Below are 21,010 nucleotides of genomic sequence, written 5' to 3' on the forward strand. Positions count from 1 at the left end.
TAACGTGCCAGCGCCTCCTTTCTGTGGGCTTTTGCACAAAGTACCTTCAATAGCATATCTTTTCCTTTCACCCCAGCTCACTCCTGCTAAACCTTCACACGTCATTCTCTTGGGCATGCCTTCACGGATACAGGAGTTCTCCATCACGGTCCCTGCACCAGCAAACAACAGTATCACCTGGGAGCTTGTGGGCAATGCACATTCTTGGGTCTCACCCCAAAATCTGAACCTCTGGGCAGGGGGCCCAGTGCGCCAGGTTAAGCTTGAAAACCACCAGGACTTCGCCTTTGACACTGTTGACATCGTAGGGTATTCAGCAGCAGCAGCCCAGCGTTTATCTGCTCAATGTCAGCAGCACTCCTGTTTATGTCTTCGCCTCCTTCTCCTTCCAGGTTGCAACATCCGAAAAAGTCTTCAGACGTAGCTCACTGTCCCCTGGCGGAGAACCACTGCCTTAGACTAAAGCCTGTCTCCCTACGAGGCATTCCTAGAACTCCTAGACCTTATTGGAGTTGTCGACGTCGACGGCAGGTCTCTGCTGTTACATTGCTGGCAGCTAACTCACTATGGGCCCTTAGCAGGTTTTGAGGGCATGACGAGGTGACATGGCAAGTTTGACTGTATTTCCTCCACCCAACCCTATATCTGAGCTTTCGGGAGATGACAGGACTTGGGGGCTGGAGTGGGGGACACAGGCCGGCACCACCTGACAGCAAGTCTCCTTCATCAGAAGCCTGGGAGCGAAGGGGCCCTTACATGCCCGGCCGAGCAGGATCCAAGGGCTGCTTCCTTTACAAGACGGTAGCCAAGAACGTGAGTCAATGCAAGAGAGGAAGGAATTGTTCTCTCAGATTGATGCAGAAGGCCTTACCCAACGATGGGCTCGTACTTTTGTCACCGAAAGAGAAACAAAACCGCATTCTGCCCACAAAAGCAATAGGGAGATAATTGGCAACGAGAGACTTGACTCAGCCTGCCTAGTGGTGGCTCAGGCCTTTGTGACAGCGGTGCCTGCAGTTACCGGAGGGAAGGGCAGCTCCTGGCCCTCGCTGCCACGCATTTCCTCGGTTGGAGACAAGTCCCAGAGCCCGGGGAGAGGAGAGCTGCGGAGTGGAGGAAGCATGAAGGTCTAGCTTGCCTCCCTTTTCTGTGGATGGTCAGCTTCACCATCCCAGTCCCACAAGTGGATGTGGACATGGGGCTCTTGGTTACCTACGGAGCCATCTGTCCTTCCTAGGGCTCTACTACTCCTGGGAATCAATGAGTTCCAGTGAGCTCCTTAACGAATATATGGCAGCCCTAGCCAGCTTGGCTCAGTGGATAGAGCGTCTGCCTGCGGATTGAAGGGTCCCAGGTGCAATTCTGGTCATGGGCACATGCCTGGGTTGCAGGCTCAATCCCCAGTGTGGAGTGTGCAGGACGCAGGCAATCAATGATTCGCTGTCTCATCACTGATGTTTCTCTCTCTCTCTCCCCTCTCTCTCCCTCTCTGAAATCAATAAAAATATATTTAGAAAAAAGAAATCTATGGCAGACACATAGCTAATGTCAGACCTCATGTCACCTAAAAGATTATTATAATCTGGGAGGAGAAGGTGAGGTATGAAAAGTAGGAAGAAAATTAGGGGAAATAGAATTTTTTTCTATTTAAAATTTTCATTTTTCTTTTCTTTCTCTTTCTTTTTTGTTTTGTTTGTTTCATGTTTGATACCAGATTTTCCCAACAATTTTTTTTCCTGCCTTTTCATTTAACATATTTTAAGGCTGTCTGCCATTTGTGCAAAATGAAATCATTTTCAGAGTGGTGCCTAAGTTCAATGTCAGTTCATTCTCACATGTAAAGGCATTAAAATGTCCCAAATATAGAACGAGAAATACAGTATTCTAGCACATACTAATGTGTTTATTTAAATCTAAGGACCAATCTCACAATTTCTTTGACACTAGATATCTACAGAAATCAGTATTTATGAGTTTACTAACCTGCAGTTTGTAATGATTTGCATAGGCGCTAAAGCATAATTTCAGTATAGTCTAGATGCCATCTTGATTTAGCCAATCTCATTGTTGGCATTTGCAGCCATTATTAGCTTTACAACTTATGTGTAGGACTTTTATTTTTTTCTGAAATTAAGAGTATTTCCTTTGAAATGAAATGAGAAATTCAATCACTGGTTTGGAAGCCATGAAAACATTGAACCTTGATAAAATTGTCAGTGAAACTGCTTTCCAAATTGAATTCATCAGTGATGTGTGAGTGCATCTATTTAACTTATCTTTATCAAACTCAGGTGAGACTTTAAAATATATATATTATAACAGAGAAAGCTGTGCCTCAGTGTTTGCATTTCTCGGGCGTTGGCTGAGACCGAAGGGGCAAGGCCACATGTGTACGTGATTTGAGGCAGACCTGCGTGACACCAGGCGTCCTTCACTTGTCTCTCGCCTGCACCTGACAGCATTAAGAACAATCCAGCATTGCTGAGAATTAAGGTGTTTTCCTGCCAGAGGCATTTCTTTCATGCCTCCTACATTCATGAAATCTATTTCAAAAAGTGGTAAAAACAGTGGCTCCTCACAACCCCAAATAAATTCGCATTCCCCTGAGGGCTGGATCTCTCCTTGCTGGAGTTAAAGATAATTTGTACAGAATCAAATTACTGAGGAGAGTTGTAACCTGGATTCCCATCCTCTTGGGTGTCCTCACTCGGAGCCACCTTTAGTCATTGCAATTAGAGCAGAGGAGACTGGTTTAAAAGCCACGTGTGGTCCAGAGACAGATGATGGAGAAAACGCAGAGGGCATCTGCTTTCCTTTTTTTCTCCTTCCTCTCTCCTCTCTCCGTCTCTTCCTCGCCCTCTTTTTCTTTCCTGAGGCAACTATTTTAGTCTGAAGTGGAATATATGGCAAATAGGGGTTCATTAAGACAATCAATACTATAGTATCACTATTAAATTACCCTTGGCTGTCCATGGCTGGGTAGCTCAGTTGGTTAGAGTGTCATCTTGAGGAGTTACATCAAGGTTTCGGATTCAATCCCAGGTCAGAGCACACACAAGAATCAACCAATGATTGCATAAATAAATGGAACAACACACTGATCTCTCTCTCGAAAAAATATTAAAAATAAAATTATTTTTGAAATTTGTTTATAATATCAGCTGATAATATCTTAAGTAATGCTCTAATCATTTAATAATAAAATTAAGATCAAAACCCAAATTTTAATTAACTGATGTTTACGATGAGGTCACTCATAGGGAACCAAAGTGTTGTGTGTTTTTTTACACTCAATACAGACAAAATTCTCTCTCAGACAGAGAAAAAAATGAGGGTCAGTCAGCGACAGAGAAAAAGATGAGGGTCAAGGAGGTGGGATGGAGGGACCCCAAGGTTCTTATGGTCCTTCCCAAACCTTTCCCAGCCGGAGAACCAATGAACCAATGCCCTTAGTCAAGGACAGGAATAGGGTCACCTCCGTGCCTGGCCCTGTTCTCTGTTAAAAATGTAAATCCTTAATAACACATTGAGCTTTTCTTCATTGTTCAAACTGTTGTGTACAAGGAGGGTGTGAAGAGCATAGAGAACTCATCGTGGCCTCTAGATAAGATCTGTGAAGCAGGTTGAGATGCTGGCTAACCTACAGGTTCTGCTTCCGAGTTGAAAGTAAAAGGATGATCTGAAAGAAAGGATTGCCTCTAAGTGGAGAATTGCAGTATAGGCGACACAGTTCTCCATCCCCATTCGATTGCACACTAAGTTATCCAGGGGCATCGGTGGTCTGCATTGGAGTCACCCCTTTGGCACATGGAGGTGCGTTTTGGGGGTATAGAAGTAATAATACAGTCAGTTAATTCCTGTCTTCCAGTGTAGAGGTTTTGTGGGGGTGAGTAGAGGGCAAAACTCCAAGGATGTAGGAAAAAGAAATAGACTCAACGATATTCCTTTGAACACAAGAACCAGGCAGAGCAATGAATGACACCCTAAATATACAATGGAAAATTTCTTCCCACAGACTGCTGCTAAATTTCTCCCTGCTGATGTGTCTGGGCTGATGAGGCACTTTCTGCACCGGGTGAGTTATTTCTTTCTTCTTCGTGGACGGATTCTCTTGTAGGTCCTAAAAACATGTATGCCATTCATAAATCTTCTTTGACTTGAGGTTGTAAATATTTAACTGAGGCTCATAAATATGCCCCTTAAGTTCTTTTCCTTTCAATATTCTGATTCTTCTCTATCTTTCCTATTTCCCCTAACCCTTCAAAACCCATAACTTACATGGAATTTGCATATATACACATGCTTTGTAGATGTATCTCTTTATTGTAAGGAGTGCTGAATCGGAGTCAGGAGGCCTTGATTCAAATCATTGCCACTAACTACATTTGTCACAGGTCAGGTTGATTCCTGCCTGCGGGGAGTTGCAAAGGCGTGGGGGCTGTGTTCTTCGTGAAATGCCTACACACTGCCCAAGAAATCTGGGTCCCCTTTCCATAGTGTGCCTTCTACGTGCAGCATTCCATGACCAAGTGGTGTAACTTGTCTCTCATCACCCCTTATTCCTAAATCTTCTTTCTTCATTTTCCTTCTTTCTCCCTTTTCTCTTGTTATACTGGAGGGATTATCTAGTGGTGGAGCTGGAATGATGGATATGCCAGGGCAGCTGAAATGTTAACACATTAGGAATTTCCCAGATCGTGGGCCATTCATTCAATCATTACACTTTCATTAAGCACCTACAGTTTGCCAGGCACTATGATAAGTATGATTGTTCACCTAATTTTAACTGTGCTCTTTACCTTAGTGCATAAACAACATAGGTCTGTTGTACTCTTTTCTGAAAACACACACACGCATACGAAGAGAAGAAATAATATATAGTCCCACTTTCTACAGTTTTACCACTACTTATAGTTGGATGTATATTTTGGAAGGGTTTTGACTATATAAGTATATACATAAAAACCAAAAAATATGAAAATATATTTATCATACATCTTATTTTATTATATATATATATATATATATATATATATATATATATATATATATATATATATATATATATATTAACCTGATTTTTCACATAAATAATCCATTTACCTCATTTTACTTTCTCCTCACTGTTGGCTGGCTGGGTTAGAAGAGGTGATCTTTCCCCCAGGTGATATACATTCACTGTAGGATGTACATATTAGAAAAACATTGCTGGAGTCTAATCCCATGAACTGGAGGTTCAAATTCCATGTTAAGCCAAAAGGACATGAAGACGCAAATGATGTCCAAAAAAAGTCCTTATTTTGAGTGATTTCCTGGAAACTCCCTGGCCTAGTCAGAATCTGTTTTATGAATAAGACGAAAATTGTAAGACCAAGCAGATTCCAGAACGAAACATCCATGTCAAGGTGGTGTTGGCCCAAGAAGACCGTGCAAACACTCGGGCCTTTAACTAACAAATCAGTGTTTCGGGTGCAAAATAAAGATCTGAAAAAATGTCTGAAATGCTTTCCTAAATACGACAGGAGGTAGCCTCATACTGAAGACTCTCATCCAACCAGAATCTAGTGCATACTGTTATTACTTGTAATTGCAGACAATGTGCCATGTGAATTACTTTACCTACGTCATTTGATTTTAAAAGGGCTGTCCAGTAGAAACTTTTTGCCCTCATTTCAATGTAGAGGAAAGTCCAGCACCTACAGAGGAGGGGATTTCTCCCAAACCACACAGCTGGTAAGTGAGCCCAGAGCCAACCCAAAGCAGCTCGGCTCTCAAGCTCCGGTTTTGAGGCCGCCACATGTCACTGCCTCTGCCATGTGAAAAAGGACACGGACCATATTGAGTGAATAAATGAATCCACTTACCCTCCCATTTATCTTGCAGATGGATCTTAATAAATGTTAATTGACTGGGAAACCACAGCTCCTTCTAATTCTCTCACCAAATTTGATTCTGCACGCGGAACGAGATAGTAAATTACATGTAATGAACTTGCTGACCAAACTACATTTCCCAGTTTTTGAGCCCAGATGAGCTCTCTCGGGGTTAGCAAGGAGGCAGTGAGAACTGGCTGGAGGCAATGCTCTTCCAACACAGCATTTCCCCTCCTCAGGTTATCACCATAGCATCAAGCCAGGGAGCCCTCCTTCCCAGGGACTTGCTATCCTGCATAAGGTTGGAGCCAAGAGATAAGAATTTGGCACATCCCTGCTATTCAGGGTGCCTTACCTCTAACTATATCTCTGGACCCGTTTACTTCCCTGGAAAATGAGAAAATTGGTTTGAAGATGGCAGAGCAGGGGTTTCGGGAGATGATTTGCTTTCCATTAACTCCCAATAAAAACATCAAAGAATCTAAAAACAAATATGAGTAAAGACTTCAGTGGAACTAAGAAATTGCCAGAGACCAACTTTACAATTGCCAAATAATGGTGAGGTTTGAGCTAAGAAGAGGAAGCAACTTTATACTTTGACACTGAACAGAGTGATGGCTAAAGCAACTGTCGATATCCCCAAAGGCCTATTCCACTAGCCTCTGAGTGAGTAGTCCCAAAAGGAGGGTCATGGGAGAGCCTGGGGAGAGGAGAGATGTGTCTGTCCATCTGGAGACCTAGTTTCCCTCTGCAGAACGATATGAAAGAGAAGCCAGGCCAACTGGCCATTCCCACTGCCCATGATCTATCCTACTGGACAAGCAAAACTGATGCATAGGCCCTTTTGTCTTTCAATATCTCCCACATGCCTTGTTCATTAATAATCTGAAGAAATAAAAGTCCCGAGTCTGGTGGACAGTGTTGAAGGACCCACAGAACACTTTGAAATGTGTGCTGGGTTGGGATCTCCAGCTTTAACTTGTCAAAGGATGAGGTTTATCTGAGCCTCTGGCTAGGCACCGTCGTCAGGGATATGGAAACTGATGAGGGTGACATCACTCCTCAATTCTAACCTCCAGGGTTTTTGTTCCTTCCAGAGGGTGTCTGAGGCGGCCGATCTCCTGCCCAACCCCTACTTATATCTGAGGGCTTTGTGGTGGAAGCTCGTGGACAGTTAATGCATCTTCTAATTAACAGGAAAACGGAGACTGTGATGCCATGCCCTCTCTGACACCCTTGTGATGTAACATCCTGAAGACTGCAAGGCTCTAGTGCAGGAAGCAAGCAACCGCACAGGGTTGAGCATCATCAAGCGCTGTGATGACTCTCCGGAAGCCCAGGGGTGTCTGGGACATGGTGTCATTCGCTCTAATGAGACTTGCTGGAACTCCTACGGGGGACAAGACATCTTTATGTGTTGGCCATCGTGGAGAATTTCCGGAGAACTGGACACCAGGATGATGGGGGCTGCTTCTCTCAATTTATTTATTTTTTCTCCAAGAGCTGGTGGGAGAATTTATCTCCGGGTATTACTCAATCTGTATTCTGACCCCTCATATTCACTCAACTAATAGCGGCTTAAGGAATCATCTTTTCCAGGGATCAAAACGTTGCAGTAAGAATAGCTAGCTTTCTTTGACTACTATTTCCCAAGAACTCTGTTAAGAATTTTACATGCATTTTCACATTTAACTCTACAAGGAAGATACTTTTTTTTTTTTTTTTTTTTTTTTTTACTTTAAGACAAATGAGGCAAGGAGAGCCTAAATAACTTGCCCAAGATCACAAAGCTACTGAGTCCTAGAGCTAAGAAATGCACACAGCTCTGTCTGCTGTCTGATAGATTGCCGGAAGGATTAAATACGTTAATGCATGGAAAGCGCTTGCCCAAGTATGTGATACAGAGAAGGCACTCACTAAATGTTGGCTATTATTATTACATACTCTGTCACCCTCCTTTTTTGGACAATGGGATGTGGCAGAGAGGGCAGTTAATGATGCAAGCCTGTTGGTGCCCTCCAGTACCCACTGACTGATTCCTTTGCCTGCCACTCACCCTACTGGGCACCAACCCAGGGCTCTAAGGGAAGCCATGACTTATTCCAGCCAATGGGAATTAGCTGTCACTTGACTTAACATTTTGTAACAGAGCTGGACCCAGGCCAATTAGGACTCCTGGGGGTCATGTGTCATCAGGTTGTAACTCTTGAAGATCTTTTCTTTCCTGAGGACCTGGATTCAGCAGACCCTGGGAAATAATCCAAATGCATTGCAACTGTTGTGTGCTCTATAAAAACATGTGGGAGATGGAGTTGGTCCAGGAGGGATAAGGAGAAAGAATGCAGTGTGGTTGGGGACCGCAGGACCAAGGATCTTGGCTTAGCAAATCAATTAATGAACCTTGTCTCTTGAGAAATGCTAACCTTTGTGACATTGGCCTTCATGGGACCTTGGTATGGCCCTGCCATGGCCCAGGGATTTGGGGTCAGACAGTTTAGAGACTTTTAAAAGTAGGATTTAATTCAGTTTGTAAAACTAGCCTATGGGGTGTCTGTTATTTCATAAATGAGGAAACTGAGGCTCGTGGTGTCCATTTTGAAATGGTTTGAGCCTACTTTTCCCCTCTTCTCTCTCCAAGGCGGGAGGTGTCCGATTACCATTTCTAGTCTTTTGTGTCCAAACAGAACCTTTGATTTCTGTTCCCCAAACCTCCCGAAGCTTGTTCTTCACCCAACCTCCATGTTTCATTGACGGACACTCTTATGTATCCAGTTCCTTAAGCCAAAACCTAGGGATCTTCCTGGATTTCACACATCCCCTTAGGCCCCACAGCTCCTCTTCATGGAGACCTCTTACCTCGATCTTGGAAACATTTTCCACATCCTTGTGCTTTGCTCCAAATAAACCAAAACCATCCTAGTCAACGCCCCATCCTCATCCGCCTTGACCACTCCATTACCTTCCCAACTGGTTGTCATCTTCCTTTGTCCCCCTCCAATCTCCTCTCTGCAAAGTTACCACGTAGATATTTTCCCCAGTGAAAATCCGCTCCTTCTCTAACCTGCTTAACATCCTCATATACGACGCTTAAAGTAAAACCTGTATTCCTTGCACCAAGTCTGTGGCATTCCTCCAGATCTGGTTCCTGAGTCCGTTCTGGATATCCTCTCCTAACTTCAAGCTCACTGGGTTCTTCATGTTCCTCTAACGCCCCAACTTTTCATCATTGATGGGGGCTTTGCTCTAGCTAGTCTCCCCCAACTGGCTCCCTTTGGCCTCAGATCTTTACAATGGGGCTCCTTCTTAGGGTTCCTTCTCAGCCCAAGCACAGCTTTCTCATGGCTAACCCTGTCCACCCCACTTAGGGTAAATCCTCTCCCTGAATCCCTCTCTTTCATGTCACTCTACTTCTATTTGCCCAAGTGTGTGTCTCTGTCTGGTATTACCTTATTGATTTGGTTTTGTATTTATTGCCCATCTCTTCCAACTAGAAAGAATATGGAATCCACGGAGCAAGAATTGTGGCTCTTGGTATTCACTGCCATGTCTACATTGCTGAGCCAATGAAGTGTTTGTTGGTTGAATAAATGACTACCATTCTAAGGCTGTGATGGTTGTTTTGGGTCAGAACTAATTCTAGAGGGGTTTCATGAGGAAGAGAATTCAAATCGGTGTATACATGTGGCCCCAAAATATTGTTCCAAATCCAAGTAGCATTTACAAATGTTTTTATTACTTTGGGTGAATTTTGGAAGAAACCAAAATAAAAAGACAGAAGCTGTTTTCCCTCCGTGTTTCGATCTCGGTCTTGTAAACCTTGGTCCACATTACAAAAACAGAACACAACTTGAAAACAAGACCTTCTAAACAAGTGTGCGTCTTGGCTGTGGTTTTTCTTGGGTGGGGAGCTCTGGGCGGGCAAGGCCCCGGCCCACGCCTGACAGCTGGCCAGCCTGCTCCTCGCTGCCCTGGGTCTCAGCACACTCATCTCCGCCCCAGCGTCTGCTCTGCTGCTCCTCTCCCCAGCACGCCCTGCCCTCTCCTCTTTTCTTGTCCAAGTCTGGTCCCCTCTCAGCCTGTGTTCTACTTCACTCCTCGTCCTAGCAGCCAGGTGAGCTGAGTTAATGCCTCTGGGTTAAAATCCTGGCCTTGTTACTGACTAGGTGCGTACTCGTGAGCAAATGGTTTAGTGTTTCTGAACCTCAGTCTTCTCCTGTGTGGAAAGGGGATAATACATAGGGGTCCTAAAGAAGAAATGGCCCAGTCCTTGTGAAGTGCTTGCTATAGCGCCCCCTGCATGCCAAGTGTGCCTAAGAGACTTCAAGAGAATGTCCCTTTAGCACTACCCTAAAAAATGACATTTTCCTAAGTCGTTTGGTTACTGGAAATTCAACTATTCACTTTGGAACTTCAGAAGATGTTATTCTAAATCGCCAGCTGTATTATGTGTGGAAGTTTTTCTTCTGCACCAAGAAGTGGGTTTCTTGGGAGCAGGAGCCCGAAGACACAGAAGTCCAAGGGCACTTTTCCCCTTGCTTTTTAGAAGCTTCTAAGCCCAGTCTGGTAATAAGGGCCAGCATTTGCAGAGTGCCTTGCATTTTGCTGCTGCTACTACTGTTATTACAACCACCGCTATGACTGTTGCTACTGGTACTACTCACTACAACTTTGGTTATTACTCTCACCGCTGTTGTTACTACTGCTATTGCTAACACGAGCTAACATTGATTGGGTACTTACTATGTGGCAGGTGATGGTCTAATGCACTTGGCCCTTGTTACTTTCTTAATAAGCACCATAGCCTGGAGGCAGTGTGCATAGTGGCTGGGAAAGTTAGCTCTTGGTTCCAGTGATGAGTGGCTGTGCGTGGCTGTGTGATTCTAGGAAAGTTGCTTAACCACTCAGTGTCTCAATTATCTTAAAGTAGGGATAGTCATCACAGAATAGAATCAATGAGATAATGCAAGTGAAAGGTTTAGAAAAGCTCTGAACAGTGCCTAGCATTTAATGGACATTCATTATTGTTGATATTAAAAACATACTTTAGAGTACTCAGGGGTTATTTGTCCTGTGCCATCCTGCCCTCCTCTGTGCTGTCACAGCACTGTGCTTGCTGCACACCTGGTGCATTTCCTACAGGCTTTTAGTCATCTTTTACTTCTTGAACTCTCCTACCAGCCTAGACTCCTCTTTAGAGTAGGGAGATGAGCCTTGTCCACTGTTATATATCCATGTCCCCAGCACAGGCCTCACACATCCTAAGTTTTTAATACATGCAGGTTTGAATGGGTAGAGGACTGGATTTTTGAGCATGTATGGTAAACCAGATCTTTTGTAAATTGTTATAACATTTAATGCACATAACAACTTGATCAGATGGAAGACATTCCTCCCTCTGTTCTTCTCTTCCTTCCACTTTTTCTTCCTTAGTGGCAAAGTTTTTACTTTCTCATTTTATAGATGAGAAGACTGAGACCTGTGATGATAAGTAGCTTGGCCAAAGCCAACCAGCTTCTCTGAGTCTATAAATGAATGTTCTTGAATGATGTGGCTGTTCTAGCCCTTTTCTTGAGAATAGCATCTTGACCTCACCAGAAAGAAAAATGACAGCATTATTCTGAGGGCCTCTGAGCATAGCATTATTCTGAGGGCCTCTGAGTGATATATTCAAATCATTGAGTATACCACTAGCTATATTTATACGATTAAAAAAATGCCCGAGTCTGTATGTTTGGGCTTTTGGCTGCCAACTGAGATGACTGCATGGCTGATCCACATCAATGTAGGAAAATCGTCTGTTAATCTTGTATCATGTTCTCGTTCAAAGAACCCTGTTCCTAATTTGCCTGTATTATGTGAACCCAGTAATTGAAAGAACATCAAGTATTGTTTCCAGTCAAAGAACAATCTCCTGCTTAAACATCTAAATGATTAAACACACACAAACACTCACATTTTCATTATAAAATGTAATAAAATAATCCATAGAGTAGAACATTTAGAAGTGAATAAGGAGGAAAAAATCACTTTGGATCCCATGACTTTAGCACCATTACTTTTAGCATATTGCTGATATTTTTCAGAATTCTTCCCACTTACATTTGCGTTTTCATTTGTTATAGAATTCACATAAAGCCGATTCTCTGCTTTCCCTTAGCATTTTAACAGAATAATTTTTCACATGATAATACAATATCATGCCAACGCACTTAAATAGTTAAATGATACTCTCACAGACCAAAATCAATAATTCAACTTGGGACATGTTAGATTTGAGATACTTTTTAGGAATTAGAGCTGGCAGTGGGATAAATACATCTAGGGTGCAGGAGAGGTTTTGAGTGGGGAATGGTATTAAAAACTGTGAGAGTGAGCCGAAACTGGTTTGGCTCAGTGGATAGAGTGTCAGCCTGCGGACTGAAAGGTCCCAGGTTCAATTCCAGTCAAGGTCATGTACCTTGGTTGCGGGTACATCCCCAAGTAGGGGGTGTACAAGAGGCAGCTGATCGATGTTTCTCTCCCATCGATGCTTCTAACTCTCTATCCCCCTCTTTCTTCCTCTCTGTAAAAAAATCAATAAAATATATTTTTTAAAAAACTAAAAAAAAAAAAATACTGTGAGAGTGAATGAGACCTCATTGGTGAGAATAGATTAGGTAGAGAAGAGGACCAAAGACACTTGGAGAAATGAGGTGGGGCTCACAGAGGAGACCCCAAAGAAGCATGCAGTGAAATGTTTGATAACTGTTCCACCCCACGGGGAGGAACTATGATATATGGCATCATTCCATTTGAGAAAGACATCCAATTGTTTTCTGTTTGTTCTTTGTTTTCTCTGAGCACACTGATGTTTCTACTACCGCATCGTAGCAATGCTCTCTTGTATCTCCCTGGCCTTTCCCACAGACAGCAGCTACATGCTAGGACCTGGTGGCCTGGGGTCTTAATCAAAGGCCTGGGGACACCTCATTAGATCGCTGAGTAATTCAGTTATTTTGTATAATTTGTTATAATTAGGCTTAACTGAGTTAAATTTAACCTTTACACTGTCTCGACGAGAGAGAGATTCACTCAATTCCATCCAACGATCCTTATTAATTACATAAATTAGCTATAAGTTAGCTGTAATCAGTTAATCTATACTGGGTAATGAATAGTATAAGCAGTATTGGCAGTGAGCATAATCGACTCCAGGAATGAACTGCTTACCAAAGCTTTTGCTCATTCTTTGCTTGATGGCAGTAACAAAAATCGGGCACCGTGATGTTAACCTCACTTCCCAGGAAGCTGACCTCCAGCATTCCATATGGAAGCTCCGGGACGCAAGGAGAGGGGCCGCCACGGGCTGGGGCACCATCCAGGCCCACATGAGGATCCACACCCCTGCTCTTTGGCAATGTGGCCTTGGGAGAAGTGCCTTACAGCTATATTGAGACTATATAACTAGTTTACTTTAAAAATTAAGTAAAACATGGTAGTGTGTAGAACATATGGCCCAGAGTAAGTTCTCAACAACGATGAGTTCCCCAGTTATCCCAGTGAGTTTAGTCTTCAAAGCCCAGATGAAATGTTCTTTCCTCCAAAAGGAAAACTAGTTGTTCCTAATCGCAATGATTGATCCGTCCTGGAAGCTCAGACAACAATGCTACCTCTGCCTCCATTTTGTGTCACTTCATTTTATCTCAAAGTGAAGTTGGATGTTTGCATGTTTCTCTCACCCAGGAAAGAACATAGGTCTTATTCATGGGCGTATTCTTCCAGCCTCCCCATCCCCCGAGTAGTGTGCAGTATTGTGTGTGCTTAATATGCTAACCTATTATATTATTTCTATCCAGAGAGTTTCAATGTGGATTTGTTTAATTAGTAGAGAGGTAGCTGATGTCCCACTGTGCATTTGAAGATAATACAAATTCTTTCTTTCTTTCTTTCTTTCTTTCTTTCTTTCTTTCTTTCTTTCTTTCTTTCTTTCTTTCTTTCTTTCACAATCCTTTAAATTCATGATCTGCCCTTTCTTCTCTATTTGCCTAAATTATAGAGGTTGACTTGGGGAAGTTTAATGGGACTTCCTTTCTTCAATGAGTGTTCCTGTATCGGGTAATTAAAAACCACCACCATCTAAACCAAGAAACAACCACAAAAGCAGCGTAGAAAGAATAATAGGGGTTTAACTTTTCACTAGGCCTGGGTTCTTTTTCTATTTCTCTCTTTATTCCTTTAATTAAACACCCTAACCACCACACACATATATACACTCACTTAACAACAATGAGTCACTCTACTCATTTGTATAGTAATTGATAAACTCTGGAGACGGTGGCATATGAACAAGCACTAGCTTTTTAACCTCAATTGCTGTTTCTTTATGAAATTGGGGAAGAACAAAAATCTACCTTGCAAAAGAAATATCTGTGATACCGTCTTAATGAATATGATCTTGCTTATATGCATATACAATATTTGAACTGGAATAAGATAAGTCAAGTCAGTGAGTGTTCACATGGGACTGTTCTAATGTACTGTGCTAAGAGGTCTATAAAATAAATAAAATCACTCACTGTTTTAGAAGTGCAAAGCTACCACTTCTTGAGCCTTTATCCTGTACCAGGTACAGTGCTAAGCATTATAGAAACAATTTCATGATTATTTTGTGTTCTCATAACAGCTCTGTGAGACAGGTATGTTTTTCCTGTTTAATTTACACATGTGGAAATGGAGTCCTACAGAGGTAATGTAACTAGTCCAACCACGGGCACTTGGCTCAAAAAGAGTGGGGCTGGATTCTTAATCCACATTCCCAAGTCTAGGTTCATGACCAACTTTGAGTTCCGATTTTGTAAAAATGAGTCAAAGTTGAAAAACAAACAAACAAAAACAAAACAAAACAAAACAAAAAAATCCCTCAGATAATGTCCTTCAGGAGCTCCCAGACTAGCAGGAGTGATAAAATATATATTTTTAAAAATCACACAAAACCTCTTATGCAAAGGAGAAAGTTAGATTTTAAGAAAGATTAAGAAAAATGCAGGGGGTGTTCAGAATGAGGAGCGGTTCTTTTCTTTTCTTTTTAAAATATATTTTATTGGCTTTTTACAGAGAGGAAGAGAGAGGGACAGAGAGTTAGAAACATTGATGAGAGAGAAACATCGATCAGCTGCCTCCTGCACACCCGCTACTGGGGATGAGCCTGCAACCAAGGTACATGCCCTTGATCAGAATTGAACCCAGGACCCTTCAGTCTGCAGGCCGATGCTCTATCCACTGAACCAAACCAGTCAGGGCGAGGAGCAATTCTCTTCTAATCACTAATATCTCTTCCCATTTTAGCCAAGAGATCACCTCCTCCAGAAAGGCACTCCTGACTGGCTGGTTCCCTTCCTCTGTGCCACCTCCCCCTATACTTACCCTGTCAGTGTGCTCACCCCAGAGGGTGCTGAGCTGCATGGAAAACTAGACTGCTTGGCATTCAGTAGACACTGAATGCGTGGGATGAAGGAATGAATGGGATACGTTCTTCATGAAAGATGCAGTATGGATTTGGATGATCAGATATGAAAGTGGCAGTGTGGAGAGCATATCAACCAAAGGAGCGGTCTAAACAAATCCTCAGAGGTTGGCAAATGCTGGGTTTCCATGAAGAAGCATGGCGGATGGTCTTGTTTGCCTTGTCATGTTCATGAAGGGCAGCAGTGAAATAAAACTTGCGCTCTTGCCTGGGGTCCCCTATAGAGATACTTAAATTTCAGATCCGGGGATTTTTTTCTTCTCCAACAAAAAGGAGGATTTATAGGATTTTGAAGGAGCATCTTCAGAATTTTGAGCAGTTCTATGACTTAGCAAGACTCATTGGCATTAGACTTTAAGATATATTGGTATAGAGCAGGGATCCTGGAGAAAGCCTTGGAACTGACGTAGGTTTGGTAATGGAACCCTAACCTGGTGATTTTCTAAGTAACCTCAGGCATATAACAACTTCTCTGAGCCCTACTTGGTTTCTTCATCTACAAACAAAGAAATGGGACATATTGGTTCAGGTGTTATAGGCTAGAGAAAGAGTATGTCATAGGCTTATCTTAGTCTCTGGTAAGTATTAAGAGCTTGGAAAAGAATGGTTATTACTATTAGAATAGATCACAGACAGAAGAGATTGGAGGGGAAAAAGGATCTCTGGTTGGGAGATTTGTGTAAGAGTCTGAATGAGTTTCTAGGAGGTGCTTGGCAGACAAGTGGTGGTGGGGGTGGTCACGAGGAAAGTGAGCAACTTGCAAATGATTCGAAGTCAGTCAGAGAAGAGCAGGAGTTGGCTGTGAGATAGTCATACTACAGGTATGACTCCTGCTGTCAAAGGTCCCAGAGTTTTTTTTCAGATTTTATGCACAAGGAAGAATGAGGGCACAGAGCCCCAAGTGAGACCATGTTGGGTAGAGTACTGCGTGCACAGAAAACCCGATAGTAAGAGCTAAGGCAGCTATGGGTTACTGAGCAGCTGCTTCATGTCAGGAAGTGTTCTGGAGTCAAATGTGTATTTTCTTACTTAATACTTGTTTTAGAGATCAGGAAACTAAAGTTTGAGGCATTTGATCATTCCTCAAGGACAGAGAGATCTGGTAGATGGCTAAGCTGGAATCCAAACCCATATCTGTCTGATGCCAATGTGTGTAACTATTCCACTGGTATGTAGAGTAGACTATGGATGCTCTAGGAAAGAATTGTGTTTGGTCCTAAAGTGTCATAGGGAGGAGGGAACATTTGAAGCACAAGAATGACCTGCTGGAATGCAGCCCCTGTGGATTTTTAAAAAGTGGGAGAGTATACATTTAGGAGAAAATACATCCTTCTATCCCTAAATTTCTAAGTTCCAGAAGTCAGGATGTTTCATAACAAGTGTTTACTGTCACTGTCAGCAGTTTGTCAAGTACACACGTACATTCAACTTGCGGAAACAGTGAAATGGGAAAAACTACAAACAGTGAAATGGGAAGAAATAAGTGCAGGTGGCGAAGGTGCAGGGAAGGTGCCCCCCAGGTGTCACTGACCAGGATTGAACACAGAGTGTCAAGTGCCAGGAATGACTGTCATTCAGCTGCAAGGGACACTCAGCTGAGGCCCTGTGGGCTGTGTATGAAGATGTCCCGCGGAGATTTCGAAAGTCCAGATTCATCCTGAAAGAAAACGTATTTGTTTGCCGATTTGCTTGCTGAGTAAAAATGACCTGCATGGACTGTTTTTAGCTGTTTCTCCTGGAGGGGCATTCCACGTGATGGTTTGATGGCCCAAATGTGTTTGGCGAAGAGTAGGTTTGATCTTCTCCAATACTCTTTATCTTCTTGCTTCACAGTCCAGGGTAAAAGTGGCTCCCTAAAATTCACAGCCAACTGCTCTGGAGTGTTACCTGAGACTGATACAATACGACCTTGGCCTATTTGCCACGTCACCCCAATCCTTTCCCCTGACAGCTATCCCCAAGCTGTTCTGTGTATCTACGAAACCAAATATCACGTGCCCGCTTCCACATCTTCGCATCCCTCCATCAACACACATACATGCCCTTGTTTCCATTTTCTGAGCAAGTGACTGGGAAAACCCAGTTCCAACGTTAGAACAGTCCTTTCTGAACTTCTGACAGCACAGCGCCCTCTCCTTTCCTTACATGACTAGATGCACTCAGTCCTTTCAGCTCAGTTGTCCTAAGTCTACAAAATGTCATCTGTATTGCTCCTCTGTCATTCATTTTTATTCTTCCGGGCTGTCATCTTACACATATTCATGTTGTGATTTCAGTTTAGTTCATATGTAGAAGCAGTTATTAACTTCTTTCCTCTTTAGTTTCCTTCTCTAAGAATAGGGGCTCATACTAGGAACCACACAGCAGGGTTGTTGTGAAGACTAGATGAAACAGAGGATAGCCCTAATTAAGGAGTATGCTTAATTCAATTTGTGCTTCTTTTTATCTACTACCCCCGAGACAGTAACATCATAAATGCACAACTTCTATTTAGTGAGGACTTTTCTCACCTATTTAACATGTACAAATTCAACTACACTCTTTTATATGTAATTACAACAGTATAAAATTATATTTCTGCATATATACTAGTCACTATTTACACTATATATTGATATGCATCTATTACTGTGGAAGTTTATATATAAGAGAGTATCTGAATTGTCCTTTTTGGGCAACGTAAGGGATTCTCATGGGTAACATTAGTTATATGTAACTTTCACATGTCATATGAGATTCAGCTCCATTACTATGTGTTAGATGCTTTACATATAATATCTCATTTAATCTGCAAGCTCATTTACTTTGCAGGAAAAGAAATTTAAAGCTCAGGGAGATTAATCAACTAGCCCAAGGTCACACAGCTACAAAAGAACAAAATTGCCTGTAATCAAAGGCTATGGTTATTCATTCCCATCCAGTTGATGGATCTGGGTTGTGGGTAACAGGGATGCCCCCATGTGAACATGGGTCAGGAGTCATCAAGGGAGATGGGGGGATTTGGTCTTCACTGAAACTGTGGCCTTGTCATTTGCGCTCAGGGGAGCTTTGTTCAACCTTTATGACCTAGGGCATCTATTGGAGACTGGGGACAACCCTTTCAGGCTGATCTTCTGGTTCCCTTAGGGACATCTAGCGTGTCCTGCATGTAAATGCAAGCTGTGGCTGGGAGCCAGGCCTTGACTTTGCATCCACCGGCTGATGTAGGCGAGGCTCTGATTTCATCAGCTGGATGTCACTTAATGTTTCTTCTGTTGCTTTCGAGGTGACATCTGCTGACAGCACCTGATGACACTGTTCTAGGTGGAAGGTCCCAAGGGGACCTTGTTCAGGAATATTTTTAGCCCAAATCTAAGCTCTTGATTTTTTTTGACGTGAGAGTAACTAGTTGTAAGAGAGCTAGTTCATATCTCAGGACTCCCCCGTCCCCTCCCCCCCCCAACCCCAAATACTTTGTTATCCAGATAGAATAGTGATGTGCTAGTTGCTGAAATCAATAAACATCCCCTCCATACTGAGCCCCAGGGATAAGAAGGTCACTAGGACATGACCCTTGCACTCATACATAAACCGTCTATCATAGTCCTTAGTAAATTTCACATCACCTTCGTGCTGACACAGAGTCCTGGTTGCACTTCTGTGTGGTTTGCTCACTGTAAGTTGTTTGTCCATCTCTGTTGGTGATGCTTGTCTTGACTAGAGAGGAACAGTGACCAACATATGGTGGCAGAATGCTCACTGAGTGAGGAGTTAGGAGACTCATCTCACATTACAGTTCTGCTTCCTCTCTGCTGCGTGACCTGGGACACATAATTAAATCTCTCCAAGCTCTTCTGTCTTTAATGCAGATAAGCCTGTTATTCCCCTTGTGTCCTATCTGGTAGTGTTCTTCACAGTGCTCTGTAAACTGAATGGCATTCTCATTTCACGCGAGGTTCAATGTACTGCATTCTACAGAGCCTACATTTTGGAAATCCAGAAATCCACCTTTTTTGTCTATAGTCTTTTGAAAATTCACCAGACTATTAAATTAATGGGACTACTTCATCCCCTGACTCTGGGGTAAGTTGGGGTTAATGCTCATATGTCCTGTCTTTTAAAAGCTGGCAAGTAGCCCAGTGGGTGTAGCTCAGTGATTGAGCATTGGCCTACGAACCAGGAGGTCACAGTTTGATTCCCAGTCAGGGCGCACGCCCGGGTAGCAGGCTCAATCCCCAGTGTGGGGTGTGCAGGAGGCAGTTGATCACTGATTCTCTCTCATCATTAATGTTTCTATCTCTCTTTCTCCTTCTCCTTTTTCTCTGAAATAGATAGATAGATAGATAGATAGATAGATATAGATATTGATATAGATATAGATATAGATATAGATATAGATATAGATATAGATATAGATAAAGATATATATTTCAAAGCTGGCAATTAGTTAAAATATAGTGAATGAATGCTGGGCACCTAATATGATTACTCTTTCCAAAGTAGAAACTTGAGGCAGCTTGAGAAAGAGTTTCAGGGCCACCGTTGGACAAAGAGGGGCCTCCTACAGAATTGGTGAGATTTCCATGACAGTTCAGTGGCCCATGAGAATTTCGACATGCACTATGTGAAATGTGGGTTATTCCTAGGACAGCTGGACCCACTCTTTATCCTCTGACATCAGGTTCTGGGTGTAGTGTGCTGCGCAGCAGCAGCCTTTGATTTCGGAATGTGCTGCCAAAACCATTGGTGAGTGAATGTGAGAGGTAGGGACGTTTTGACCTACTTCGGGGATCTAAGTTTGATACAAAGAAGTTTATGTCTTCTTAGCAATGGCTGTTATTCAGGAAAGAGGGCCAGTCAGCATGAAGATATCAAGATGCCAGAGAAAAATTAACCCATGAAAAAAAAGTGAATGGCAGAACAGCCATGTTTAACTGAGCAGGCTTTGGAACCAGACTTGGATTTAAATCCTGGCTCTGACACTAATGAGCTGAGTAATTCTGAGCAAAGTAGTTAAACTTTCTGACTTTTGTTTTTCCTCATCTGTAGAATTGGATACAAATAGTGTCCCTGCCTAAGGTTGTGAGGAGTAAGAGAAATAATGAAGGTAGAATGCTCAAAATTTTGACAACCATCATCCTCATCGTTATTATTATTGCCTCTATCATCATCATCATCATCATCATCATCATCATCATCATATGCATTGACTTCACCACTTATTCCTCTGGCTCAATTGAGGTCCATATCAATGTTTCCATTTCATCCTAGCTTGCTATCTTCCATATAAAATAATGGCCCACCTTCTCTTTTTAAAAAGTCCCTTTGTGTCTTCTCAAACTCATCTGGCTCAACCATCTGAAGAGGATGCGGAGGGAGTAGATTATGCCTTTTGAACTCCCCATAGGAAAATGACCCAACATCCCACCACTTATACATACAATGTTTTCCAAATTCCAGCAATGGGGGATGACACATGGTCTCCAAGGCCATTGTGATATGGCAGCTCCTTGGCAGGACTTCTCTGCTCCTCCCTCACACCCATCTGAATGGCGCTTGGAGTCCCCGAGAGCAGATCACCCATGTCTGTGGAACTAGCCTTCTTGCTGCTCTGTGTGCAGACGGGTGCCATTTGCTTACGTATCCCATCTTCCCT

At 42.7% G+C, this 21,010-nt stretch overlaps 1 long non-coding RNA gene across 4 annotated transcripts in view; it reads left to right on the top strand.

The window, feature by feature from the left end:
- The window catches only part of LOC311612047, a 531,826-nt gene that overhangs the window by 389,167 nt on the left and 121,649 nt on the right, over nt 1–21,010 (top strand). For 2 of the 4 annotated variants that reach the window (XR_014793198.1, XR_014793200.1), the window contains one exon: nt 4,016–4,075. The exons of 1 other annotated variant lie outside the window; for it this stretch is intronic. This is a non-coding gene — a long non-coding RNA (uncharacterized lncRNA). Of the gene's footprint in view, nt 1–392; nt 1,128–4,015; nt 4,076–21,010 lie in introns of all 4 variants that reach the window. One more of the 4 variants, XR_014793199.1, reaches the window with a different exon arrangement.

This window comes from Pipistrellus hanaki (assembly GCF_964339955.1).
Source record: "Pipistrellus hanaki genome assembly, chromosome: 17".
In the NCBI taxonomy this organism is placed as follows: Eukaryota; Metazoa; Chordata; class Mammalia; order Chiroptera; family Vespertilionidae; genus Pipistrellus; species Pipistrellus hanaki.